Here is a 14025-nt window from a genome sequence, read left to right as displayed (position 1 = left end):
TTTATAACTACAAATGTATGACATAATCTAGAATAGTTAACACAATGTGTATTATTTTATTTGTTACGTACAACACATAGTAGTTTAAAGTACTATATCATTAACAAACCGACACTTTACACTTTGATAATGGTGACTTAAATACAAAAAAAGGATTAAACATCAAATTAAAACTTAATATAAGGGCACTCACTATATGTCCGTTCTCATTTATGAGTTCTTTAATATTAAAATTATAAAATCGTGTAGTACCGTTTTATTAAAGTGTCGACGCACATATATTCAGATCAGGTTTAGTTTATCTGCGCAGTATAGTCTTTATATAAATACATTATAAACATACATAAATTTTATACACTTTGATCTATGAGGAAGATTTCATAAGCCTCAAGGCTGTTCATGATTTTTGTATCCTTTTAGAAATTAGATTATTAATCTAAAGAAAGGCAATAAGAATCTTCTGTTGCAGTGTCGTTTTTTTTTTCTTCTTTTTTTTGTTGTTTTTATAGGGTTATATTTGACGATGTTTTTTTTTTGTAAGTGTTGTATGCACTAACTCAGGTTTCATCTGTACATAAAACCATTATAATCATATCTATTGTTTTATTAAGGTATTCTGCCCATAATTAGCCAACATAGAACAAGCGAAATAATTTTCCCTTTTATCAAGGATTGTAAGTAGGGGGTCTAAGAGTTCTTACTATGAAATAAAAATCCGCAAAATATTTGAGGGTAACAACAGAGCATGGTTACAGTGCCCCCCTTTTTTTGTCCTAAAATAAGGGGTTTAAATAGTATGTTATTTTAAGAAACCTATATACTATAACTTACTAATCTATCTTTCAAATGGAACCTTACATGTAACCTTGTAAAATTTAACCAAGAAATAAATTGCGTTTTGCTATTCTATTTTTAGAACTGTGTTATTGTAACTAATAATAGAAAAAAGAGAAAGGTCTAAAATGTGTCAATCTTATATCTGCATCGGTTCAAAAGTAAATGTTTTAGCAGAGCACTAAAAATTGACATTTAAGTTAACTTTACATATTGTTCCATCCTAAAAAACAAAATTAGAAACTTTTACTGTACCAATTTGGAGAAATTTTTATTTATAATGTCAAGGTCACAGTTCTTAATGGAGACTTGGTATCACTGTCTGATGTTTTTGGGTATAATTTAGGTAAATCTTTAGCCAAACTCACATCACTACATATAAACTTGTAATAAGAATAAACTCTGATATTTATGACATGTAAAGTTCAAAAGGTCAAAGGTCAAGGTAATTTTTGGAGATGAAATAAGTCAATAATCTCCTTTTTTGCTAAATTTTCAAAAGTGTATCTACCTATTGGTCCAATAATCTTCATTTCATAATCTTTGTAAATAAAGACCATTTGATGATATTCAAAAGATAAAGGTTTTGTTTCAACCTGTAGGGTCAACAGGTCAAAGGTCAAGTAACTGTAGGAGCTAACATTAGATAATGACCTCATTTTTTGTTCAATTTTCTATAGTAAACTAATATTTATGTACTATAATCTTTAATTACATTAATTTTTTTAAATTATGATTACTTTAAGATATGCATTAGATAAAGGATAAGCTTCAACCTTGAGGCCAAAAGGTGAAAGGTAAAGGTAATTTTAGGACATGGAATAGGACAATTATCTCCTTTATGCTCATGTTTTCAAAAGTAGCTAATTGAAACATGTCAAAAGTAGGATAAATTAAAAGAACAGTACATAGTATCTATACTATTAAACGAGAAGACCTCATTTTGTGTGTCGCTTCTTTTCCTTCCACAATAAATCAATCATCATGTCTCTGTGTCCTATGGATAACATGATGAGTCGCATTTGTCATCCATCCTTATGATTATTAAGATTGAGTTATTTTGGGAGAAAAACGACAAAAAAGAAGTCCGGATATGATTCCGACATCGGACTGACTTTTAGTCATATGAGACTTCCGGTTTGAAACATGCACAAATACAACCAATCGTATGATAGATAACAAAAATGAAAAATAAATAAGCCAATCAGAGCGTTCTCCATATCATGGTGTTCAGATCGCAAGAACCACAGCTATCATACCTCCTTCTAGAGGACAATTATTTTTCGCGTTTTTCTACATGTAAACTACGATTATACTAATTTTATATATAGAAACTCTCTGTATTCTGTCTACTGTTTTCTTTGAAATGTTTACTATTTAAGGGGTCATATCAGTTGCATATATATTAAAATAAGTAAAACATGTGACACAAGTACAACCAATAGTATGATGGATAACAAAAATGAAAAAAAAATAAGCCATTCAGAGCGTTCTCCGTCTTATGGTGTTTAGATCGCAAGAATCACCACTATCATACCTCCTTAGAAAGGATAACTATTTTTCGCGTTTCATATCATGGTGTTTAGATCACAAGAACCATAACTATTATACTTCCTTAGAGAGGACGCGTTTATCTACATGTAAACTACGATTATACTACTTTAATATATAGAGACTCTCTGTATTCTGTTAGGGACTCTATGTAACTTTAGTATAGAAAGTCCCTGATTCTGTCTACTGTTTTCTTTGAAATATGTACTATTTAAGGGGTCATACCACTTGCATATATATGAAAATAAGTAAAACATGCTCAACTTATTCTAAAACTACCTCGACCAAAAACTTAAACCTGAAGCGGGACAGACGGACGGACGACCGAACAAACGAACGCACGTATACACAGACTAGAAAACATAATACCAATAAATGGGGTATAAAAATGTATTGTTGAAAGGGAAATAGTGATTTGGCAAAAATTAACGTAAGGTAGAGATTAGAGGGAGGCAGGACCGTTTTCGGGCGTCGGGATCGGGTGATTTTAAGCTCGGGATTTGGGAATTGATCCTTATGGGATCCGAGAATATATTTTTCGATTTCAGGATATGAATTTCTTCAAATTCTGCATTTCGCGATTTCATGGTTTTAAGCCCGGAATTTTGGGATCAGGACCCCTCCGACCACCCCTCTAATTAGCCTTAGTCGGTTTTAGTCATTTATACATGATTCACATCCTACCATTGCCATGTTCATAAGGCTCTCAAACGAAAAAGTACTGGTGGATTGTCCAAGAAGCATATTTCATTAGACTAATATACAAGCAGTTACATTTATTTCATGTTTGAAAAGGTGAAAATTTTTAATTTTATTTGACTTTTACCAAAAGAAGCATTATAGCAAGAATAATTGTGGTCTCAGGCCAGACACACGAAACTAATTGAATTTAACAGAAGGAAACGCATATCGGACTTTGGAAAAAGGGAGAGGGCTTTTGATACCTTTTATGAAATTCGCCATACATAATATTTTTTACAAAAAATCATCCTTCAACAGTTCAAAAGCTGCATATGCCCGCGATTTCGCGGGTGTGTTCTAGTATATATTTATGTACTGAGAGTTTAGTATGGCGTTCATTATCACTGAACTAGTATATGTATTTGTTTAGGGGCCAGCTGAAGGACGCTTTTGAGTGTGGGAATTTCCCGCTACATTGAAGACCTGTTGGTGACCTTCTGCTGTTGTCTGCTCTATGGTTTGGTTTTTGAACTTAAATAAATTTCAATCACAACATACCGAAATTTGAAAAAAAGATTTCCTGGATCTTCAAAGGCGCAGTCCCGAAATACTGATCTATAAATAACCCGATCCCGAAGACCCAACAAAGGTCCTATCCCCCACATCTAATGAATATCATCGAATGGGACCTATTGTTAAGAACATTTATTTTAGCAACATGGAAAAAATACAGGTATGGATATATGGCATGTTTGTATACGTATGTGTTTTATAGTGGCAAAGTCATTTGTTTATGGTTTTTGAATAATGTAATCATGGACAATATTTAAGAAATAATTCACGGGGGCTTCAATATATCGTGATTGTACCTCGGGTTGGCCCTTTATGACAAATATTTTACCATGAACGATAGCGAGGGGTAAAATATCGGCATAAAGAACCAAGCCGTGGTAAAATCACGATATATTCAAGCCCCCATGAATTATTTCGATTCTAATAGGACAAGTACGGCAATTCTTTTAGATCGAAACACTCTAGGTGGAGGCAAGTATTTGTCGTTCCCATAAATAAACACACTATTAAATTGGCGTAATAGAACAGAAGAAAATGAATAAGTGACATACTTAAACTATTTACAAAAACGGAATTAGATAGTTTTAGATGAATTTAAATGATAATTTACTTATATATCTCAAATATATAAAAACATATGGCTTATAACACATTTTAGCATCGTTTGTTGACGTTTCCTTGTTGTGATGTTTTCGGTCTCACAAGCGTGTATTTTCCCCGTAAAATGCTTATATTCCTACGTCATTGTTCTATGACCTCGGGAAGCTCATTCATAAAAAAGTATATGACGTGGGAGTACGATCGGAACAGCCCAAACAATATAGTCATATTTTACCACGGGTGTGTACTCAAAGCGTTTGAAGGACGTCATGTTAGAATTATGGTTTTGCTACACATTTCCGGTTTTGTCTAAGGTGTAAAACCAGACATCAGATTAACAGCATTAGGGCTCCGGCTTTATTGGATACGGAGGATGCCTTTATTTTATCTAAACTAGCATTAATGAGAGCTCATTAAAGAATACCCCAGCATTACTGTCCAACATTGAACTGAGTTAGGTTAATTATCTCCCACGAACTATTTTGGATAGGGTTTATACTACTTCATGCATCTTCTATAATGATATTCAATAAACTCAATCACATTTCAATTTTTATTTTCATATTATCATAAAAGTATAACATGGTCATGATGGTTCAGAGGATACATGTACAAATAAATATGATTGTATTTATATCAATCAATATTAAGATTTAAAAAAAAATACATTGATCAGCAAACCATGAAAATGAGATCAAGATCAATCACACAGTATACCAAATTTAGTAGACCTATCGCTTTTTGAATCTGATATATGTGCTTGACCATAACTTTTTTCACTGATCCATGAAATGTGGTCAATGTCAAATGAAAACAGTTTAACAGACATGAGGAACTTTCAATTCATGCTCGTCAATATAGATAACATATTTTTCATAAAGGAGAGCATTAACATTAAAAACATTTATAAAAAATGCTGAGAGCAAATATCTGTAATTCAGCAAGTACTTTTCTCTTTAGTCTAAGGTTGGTCAGATCCCACACAATTTGTTACGTCTTCAGCTCCTGATGGTATTGAATTTGGTACCACATTACAGGAAAACTGGCTGCCAGTTTCATATTCTGCAGCGACTATCTGTTTGATATGAGAGATAACATCTTGCCTAGCTGGAAGTAAATAAAAATCATAGCGAATTAATTAAAACTTTTAAATTTAGCATTCTGAAGAAGAAAAAATATCATAATAGTATATGAAAGCAATGACTACCAAATGTGTTTATGTGTTACAACACTGAGGGCTGTTCCAACAATAAATGTAGGGAGAAAGGAGTCGGAAGACACTTTTTATTTCACCCCACCATGCTTAATTTTACATTTGTCATTTCAGTGCCTTTTGTAGTTGAATATGCGGTATGGGCTTTGCTTATTTTTGAAGGCCTTACAATGACCGATAGTTATTAATTTCTGTATCATTTGGTTGGTTGTTGAGAGCTGTCTCTTTGGCAATCATACATTATCTTTCGTATATAAATAGGGATTTAAAAAAAAAGATTGTAAAGTTCTAGATTTCTTTTTTCTTTTTTTTAAATAGAAGCCATTGATTTTCAAATATAGCGCTTTTCAAACATAATTTATTATATTTCAGCTAGCATACTCAATCAGTTGTTTCTAAGTCCATTACAATGATGAACAAGTGTTCATAGTTCCCTGAACATTTGAAAATGTCGGCTTTGGTGTGGCATAATAAAGTTCAACCTGGTTTATCCCTGCCACATTCGGTAAGTGCCTGTTCCAAGTCAGGAACCAGTAATTCAGTAGTTGTATTTCATTGCTGTATATATATCATATTTGTTTTGCATTCATTATTTTGTACATTAATCAGGCAGTTAGTTTTCTCCTTTGAATTGTTAAAATTTGTCATTTCATGGCCTTTTAATTATTGCTGAGTATGCAGTAGGGTTTGTCTTATTGTGTAAGGTTGTATGGTGACTCATTAATGCCGATCAAACCGGTTACATAAAGAACCGATTTATAGGTTTTAATTTACGCCAAATACAAGATGTTATAGATTACGCAGATAAGTTTAATATAGAAGGAGCAATTTTATTCATAGATTTTTCGAAAGCTTTCGACACATTAGAATGGAATTTTATGTATCATACTTTAGAATATTTTGGTTTTAATAAACCCTTCATAAACTGGATAAAAACCTTGTATACAAATATAGATAGTTCTATATTTAATAACGGTTGGATATCTGCCCCCTTTAGACCCCTAAGAGGTATCCGACAGGGATGCCCGTGCTCTTCTATACTTTTCGTAATGTCAGTAGAAATAATGGCTAACCAACTAAGGCAAAACAAAAAAATAACAGGCATAGAATTAAAAATTGATAGTAAAACACATTGCTTAAAAATCACGCAAGTGGCTGATGATACAACTCTATTCCTAAAATCTAAAGAAGAAATCCGAACAGCATTAAATATAATCGAAATTTTTGGAACTTTTTCTGGATTACAACTAAACAAAAATAAAACGGAAGGAATTTGGATTGGTAAACTAAAGCATTGTAGAGATAAAGTAGATGAAATTAAATTCACGGACAAACCTGTAAAAGTGCTAGGTATATATTTCGGCATTAATAAAAAAGATTGTGAAAAATTAAATTGGGATACAAGATTTGAAAAGAGTCGAAACCTGATAACATCGTGGAAAAAAAGAAACTTAACCATTTTAGGCAAAATTCTAATAGTTAAAACTCTCATTATACCACAATTTACTTTTTTAGCAAATGTTACAGCTTTAAGTAACTCAAAAATAGTTGATATAGAAAGAGAAATTTTTGGTTTTATATGGAACAATAAGAAAGACAAAGTTAAAAGACATACTTTGGTAGCAGATTATAACCAGGGAGGGCTTAAAATGACCGACATAAAAAGCTATTTCTCCTCTCTTCAAATAAGATGGGTCTCTAGATTGCTACAGGCAAAACAAGAAAATTGGACATTGATACCAAAATTATTTTTAAGTAAATTAGGTTCTAATTTCCTCATTTTTAGAATGAATTTAAATAACCAAACTTTAAAAAAACTAGATTACATAACTAAGGACATTCCAGAATTTTACTTAGAAATAATAAAAAGTTGGATTTTATTTCATGAAACGAACATCACAGAATTGAAAAACTTTGTCGAAATAAGAAAGCAAGTTATCTGGGGTAATAAATTTATAAAATTTCAAAACAAGCCGCTTATTATGCATAACTGGATACACAGTGATTTTATTTACATTAACGATATTATTGACGATAATGGAAAAATTGCCCAAGATAAAATATTTAGAAAACTGCGAAACACTAAAAATTGGATAGCAGAAATTTCAAAAGTAAAAAACTCAATTCCAACCTCATGGCTAAAAATTTTAGCTACAGAAGAATCCATCAAATCAAAAGTAAATTTTAACAGATTATTTATCAATATAAACAAAGAAAACATTAAAATTGAAAATTTAAGCAACAAAAACGTGTATCAAATGCTCGTTCAAAAAAAAATTTCTCCAAACATTGGCATAAATAAATGGAAAAATGAATTAGAAATAAATTATGACTTTACCAAATATATGTTTAAGTTTATACACCAACATTTAAAACTTAATAAACTTAAAATGTTTAGGTGGAAACTAATAACTTGCATTTTACCGAATAGAGATAATCTCTATAAATGGAAAATCGTAACTAGTCCGTTTTGTCAACTTTGTCAACTCAAAGACACGTATCAACACTTTTTTATCGAATGTAAATTTCTAAAAGAATTTTGGGAAATCATTAATAAAATCTTATCTCAAATGAATTTTAACAAAATCATTAACTTAAAAGACATTGTAATAGGCTACAAAATAACAGATAATGAGTATATCGGATTCAATATAATTCTGACACTTATAGGATTTGCTATCTACAAATCATACTATGTATCCGATCAGAGAAATAAATCTACTAATGTATTCAATCTGTTTAAAGTTGAACTGGACGAATACTTAAGATCCTACAATCTACAAGAATATACTACAGTCCAAGTGCTTCAAACTTTAATTTCTCCAAAATAAAACACTCTTAATTAAGATATTTCTAGAACACTTTAACTAAATAAATAAAAATAAAGAAAAGACTCACCTAAAATGTTTAAAATCCAAATAAAAAAGAAGTAAAGTAGCCTAATTCAACATACATCCATTAAAAAGCATGCTCTCTCTCACCTTTAAACAAGGTAAACCTTCCGATCAAGAAAATCGATGTCACACACTCTTAAATCATGTAATTTTTAAACGAGATAATTGACACCAAACATTCAATTTCGGATAAGAGTATTAAATGGGCGTTATTTAATTTGATTACATGTATAGAAGGAAAATATATCATTTATTTCAGATCAGGGTACTGAATTGTATTACATTATTATTGAACATTGTATTTAATTGTAATATACTAATATAAAATTTAAGAAAAAATACTTATCTATATGAAACCCTGTTCTTATAGATACTAACTATTTCAGGGTACCTTACAGTTAAAGCTGTAGCGGTAAGGTCATTGTTAACAGCGTTAGTGCAATAAATTTATATTCAAGTGTTAAAAAAAAAAAAGGTTGTATGGTGACTTATAGTGGTCCATTTCTATGTCATATGGTGTATTGGGGAGAGTTTACACATTGGCAATCATACCACATCTTCTTATTTTCAAAATGGCTTTGCACCAATGCAAGCATTATGAATATTTTATCCAACTTTATAAACTCTATCCACTATAAAATAAATCATTAACAAATAGAGAAACACATAGACTAAAATTATGTTAGTACTTAGTAGTTATCAGCTTTTAAACAGGTTAGATAACTATCTAAATTAATATGTGTAAACATGGTACATGTACATATGTGTTCATGTTTTCAATCGATCTTTCTTCAAGACAAAGTATAATATAACAATTAACATGTACATGTATCTTAGAAAACTGTTCTGTTTATTACCTATGCCTCTTTGTGTTTGTCTGTATATATGTATTAGGTAGAATAAGTTGTCCATAGTCTATAAAGGTTAGCATCTCTAAAATTTAAAACGTTAATTGTAATCATGGATACCTTGATATACAAATGCTGCTGCTGATGTTTTTCTATGGTTTGGTTGTTGTCTCTTTGACACATTCCCCATTTCCATTCTCAATTTTAAATGTAAATAAAAATTTGTTATAAATTGTATCTAAATAAGTTTAATTTAGACAGATAATCACTAGTAAGAGTGTTCTTAACGCTTAAACATGTTAAAGTTCATATTTTAAAGTAAAACTTCACCTGGTGCAAACTGTCACACTGCTATCTATACATGTAGCTATCATTTAGTCAATGCTAGGTACATGCATTTTCCAATTACTCCTCCTGATCAGTGCTGTGAATCATAAAAGAAAAAAAAGATATAGACATGTGCATGTTTCAAATAATTTTAGGTACAACAACTATTTATTTCATTCATTTATCAATTACACTACAACAATTGACAACAAAATTGTGCTATTAATCTGAACACAAAAAAAGACCTGTGTATTAATTAATGAAAACATACACAATTAGTCCTTATATCATTTTTAATTATTTCCTGTACCCTTTATATATAAATGTACATTTAAATTAACAGTAACAGATTGCAGAAATACATGTACATGTAGCTTCATATAAATGACAGAAGAGTATGCTACATTTCTTGGGATGATAATCATAAATATCTGCAACTTACCTAATCAATTGTGTTTTGTAGATTTAGAGGGATTAATGTCACATCTTTAACAAGGATGGTTTCTCTAAAAAATGAAATATAAATTTCTGTTACAAAAATGTACTTCTTCATTTTGATATCATATAGATAAGGAATGCACATGTATAGCAGTACAATGTACATGTATGTACATATGATGTTTGTAATACATATTTTCGTACCAAATATATATATTCAATAAAGTGAAAACTGGACATTAGAAAAAACACATAAAAACGCTTTTTGCCAATGTAAAAAAAAAGAATGACTAATCAAATAATTCTAACATTAAAAACCTTTATAACTTGTGACCATACATTCAGTATCACTGAACTAGTATATATTTGTTTAGGGGCCAGCTGAAGGACGCCTCCGGGTGCGGGAATTTCTCGTTGCATTGAAGACCTGTTGGTGACCTTCTGCTGGTGTCTGCTCTATGGTCGGGTTGTTGTTTCTTTGGCACATTCCCCATTTTCATTCTCAATTTTATACTTATTTTGTTTAAGACTAACTAATCGAAAAAAATTCAAATACAGAAAAAATATACAACAACTGAGCAAACAACACATTATGTCAGCAAGGTGCATTGCGCTGGAGTAAAGTTTCAGCATGGATATCTGATTAAAATGGGGAATACATGTTCTTTTAACATTAATAGAATATAAACAGATAAAAATCCCATACAGTGACATATGACCATGGTGACCGTCAAATGTTTGTTTGCTCTTTATTTATGTTTCTTTGTATCCTACATGAACATTTGACTTTTTATATTCAAATGCTGATTAAATTATTAGATGGTTTTAAATGGATATTATCAAATATATACTATAGTATAAACATGTATATGTATCGATTAATTCGTACTGTGTCAGTGTCCTTGTCAATGTCACAAGTTTGATAGCCATTGATGGTTTTCAAATATCAAATGTACATTGTTCATGTTGTTTGTTTACCATGGCAATTCAACTTCCTAACATGTTGGAGGGTAGCCTTGATTCCATCAACTGTCTTATCATTCTTATAGCATGTATGTTTTCCTATTTAGTTCTACTGCACTTTTGTGTAATGCTTTTTTGCAATTGTTTTCAATATATTTATGTTTGTTTTTTGCCTTGAATTGAGTGTGTTATATATATATATATGTTCCGGACCATATGAGTATTTGGACCATACGCGTATGGTCATGACCATATGGGTATATAATAATATGGTCGGGGTAATTAAAACTGTTATTTTACTTTCAATACTTCTAAACTTTTCATATGGTATAACCGTTTATTAAAAAGACGCTATCATATAGGTTAATTAAATTGTATTATTATATTATAATAAAAACATTAGCTAAATACAAATTTTAAGTTTTAAATAGTTGATTTTACTTACTTGTCAAAACTATAATAAACACATTTTATACCGATGTTCATTACATGTACTGATGGTCATTACCGATTTGTTATTACGAGTGAACAGCAATATTAAATTGAGAATGGAAATGGGGAATGTGCCAGAGAGACAACAACCCGACCATTGAAAAAAACAACAGCAGAAGGTCACCAACAGGTCTTCAATGTAGCGAGAAATTCCCGCACCCAGAGGCGTTATTCAGCTGGCCCCTAAACAAATATATACTAGTTCAGTGATAATGAATGCCATAAATTTCCAAATTGTACACAAGAAACTAAAATTAAAATAATACAAGACTAACAAAGGCCAGAGGCTCCTGACTTGGGACAGGCGCAAAAATGCGGCAGGGTTAACATGTTTGTGAGATCTCAACCCTCCCCCTATACCTCTAGCCAATGAAGAAAAGTAAACGCATAACAATACGCACATTCAAATTCAGTCCAAGAGAAGTCCGAGTCTGATGTCAGAAGATGTAACCAAAGAAAATAAACAAAATGAATATGTCGACTTAAAAAAATAAATTCAACACATTTCTCTGGAAAGTAATATAGTTAATTTAAGTTGTCTTGTGAATATGGTGTATTGCAGTCATGTTACAATATTTGAGATCTAGAACTTCTTATAACAGTGTAGACATATCGGTATGGCCCTTGACCTCGGTATCACTGTACACAACTTCAAAAATGATAGTTTTTCACTCGCAAACAAAAGTTGTAAATGAAAAGGATCATGCACAACAAAGACTTGCAAAAAAAGCTATGATACTGTGTGGAAGTCAATATCTATTTTTGACGTAGTATTTGAATTATCAAAATAACACATTTTCATGTAAACATCATTGTTTTTCAGATAAAAATTTTGTATTATTGAAACTTTTAAAATGTAATTTAAAAAAACAAACCTATATGAAACAAATACTCATATGGTTCGGTTCGTAAATAACCAAACGAGTATTATACTAATACGGTCCGACTATATGCGTACGGTCGGACTATACGCGTACGGTCGGATCATACGCGTACGGTCGGATCATACGCGTATGGTCGGATCATACGCGTATGGTCGGATCATACGCGTATGGTCGGACCATATGAGTATACGCATATGGTCATGAACATATACATGTAATAGGTATCCGGTACAAATGTATGTTTGCCCTAATAACATGTTCGCCCTTGGTCCGCTCGTTCGCTCTAAGAGTCTTTTCGCCCTACTAAAAAAATATTAATATTCAGGGCATTGAAGTTGAATAAACCTATTCAGATATTTCTATGGTATATATATTCTTGAAATTTCTGGAAACATGGAAGTATTTAAAAGTTTATGACTTGTTTAGGATCAATAATTGTTCAATGACATAATAATTTGGATCGCTGACTATTGTGATACTTGTCTTTTGATGGATAAACTTGATAAATAAAAAAAAAAAACATGTTTTGTTTTGATAAAATATTTATCTTGAAATTAATAAAAACTATGATATACGAACTGTAAATTAGGTAATCAGGACAAATGGAACCTGGTCGAACAGGTACGAGGACGAATGTGAATAAGGGCAAACGGACCCAGATTCAGGTGTTTGTTCCTGAAATTGTTACAAATGTGAACTGACTGACCGGGATTATTTTTTAAATTGATTAATTATTAAGAAAACAAATTTTTCATAAATGTATCTAGTTTAGATGAATATGACTAACGGCTGTTTTGCCAGGCAAACTTGGTTCCCGGGGCATGATAAACATGACAATGTTGTCCAATTCAAGTTTTATAATGTTTTGATATGACATGTAAATGTAAATTACCTGCTCAAAGTTTTACACTGAAGTTTGGCATCAGCGTTGAACCATAAGGAAGTCGATTCAATTCCCTCCAGATATACACTTAACATGTAAATACAGAACTTTAAAATATCCTAATGAACGGTCATTTCAAATCGTCTCCCATGGCAGATCGCCAGATGAGTGACAAAGGCAAGTGCAAGTGCGTGATGTGTTTACATTCCTATTATCAACTTATCTTCCTATGCCGGTGCAACATATTTAACAACCAGTTGCATCCAAACTGCACACGTTATTTCCACATTACGAAAAGACGATGAAACTTCAATATGCGTACCTTTTTTTGTAAAACGCCTTCGTCTGTCTTGGCATCCGACAGAGTTGTCCATATTTGTTTACCATAACTTCTATTTCCGGATTGTCAAAATTTGACAATTTTTAGAAATAATGAGTGTTTACTCTATAGTTCATGAAAATATACTTTTATTAAGCCTTGGTGATATTTTAATCATCCTTTTAAAAATAATAAATATACTTTCGCTTACTAGGCGGAAAATATCGAGGTGTTAAAAAAATTGTCACCTCGGTAAAATCCGGAAAATTTTCCGTAGATCGTTATTATTGGTCGGATTTCTTAAGTTTATTTTTATATATTTGATAGTATAACAAACACTCTGTGTGATCTTAAAAGATTGATGGCGATATCTAACTTTCACATGACTTGTTGTAAACGGCGTAAAATATTCCTTTACCTTTAACATTTTAATTGCAGATGATAAATATCACACACATAACATATATACTGTTCACGAAATAAACAAGTTTAAACATTTAAACATTCTATTTTTAGTAGTTGATG

General features: G+C 31.3%; 1 long non-coding RNA gene across 1 annotated transcript; it reads right to left on the bottom strand.

Moving 5' to 3' along the window:
* Positions 1-4915: 4915 nt before the first annotated feature.
* LOC139487059 (uncharacterized) lies at positions 4916-10029 on the bottom strand. Its single transcript, XR_011655731.1, has 3 exons — positions 9964-10029; positions 9525-9618; positions 4916-5346 (listed from the first exon to the last, which is right to left on the bottom strand). It is a non-coding gene; the product is annotated as an uncharacterized lncRNA (long non-coding RNA).
* Between the last annotated feature and the right edge of the window lie 3996 nt (positions 10030-14025).

Source organism: Mytilus edulis, chromosome 8 (assembly GCF_963676685.1).
Source record: "Mytilus edulis chromosome 8, xbMytEdul2.2, whole genome shotgun sequence".
NCBI lineage: Eukaryota > Metazoa > Mollusca > Bivalvia > Mytilida > Mytilidae > Mytilus > Mytilus edulis.
This window is presented reverse-complemented; position numbering and strand designations above follow the sequence as displayed.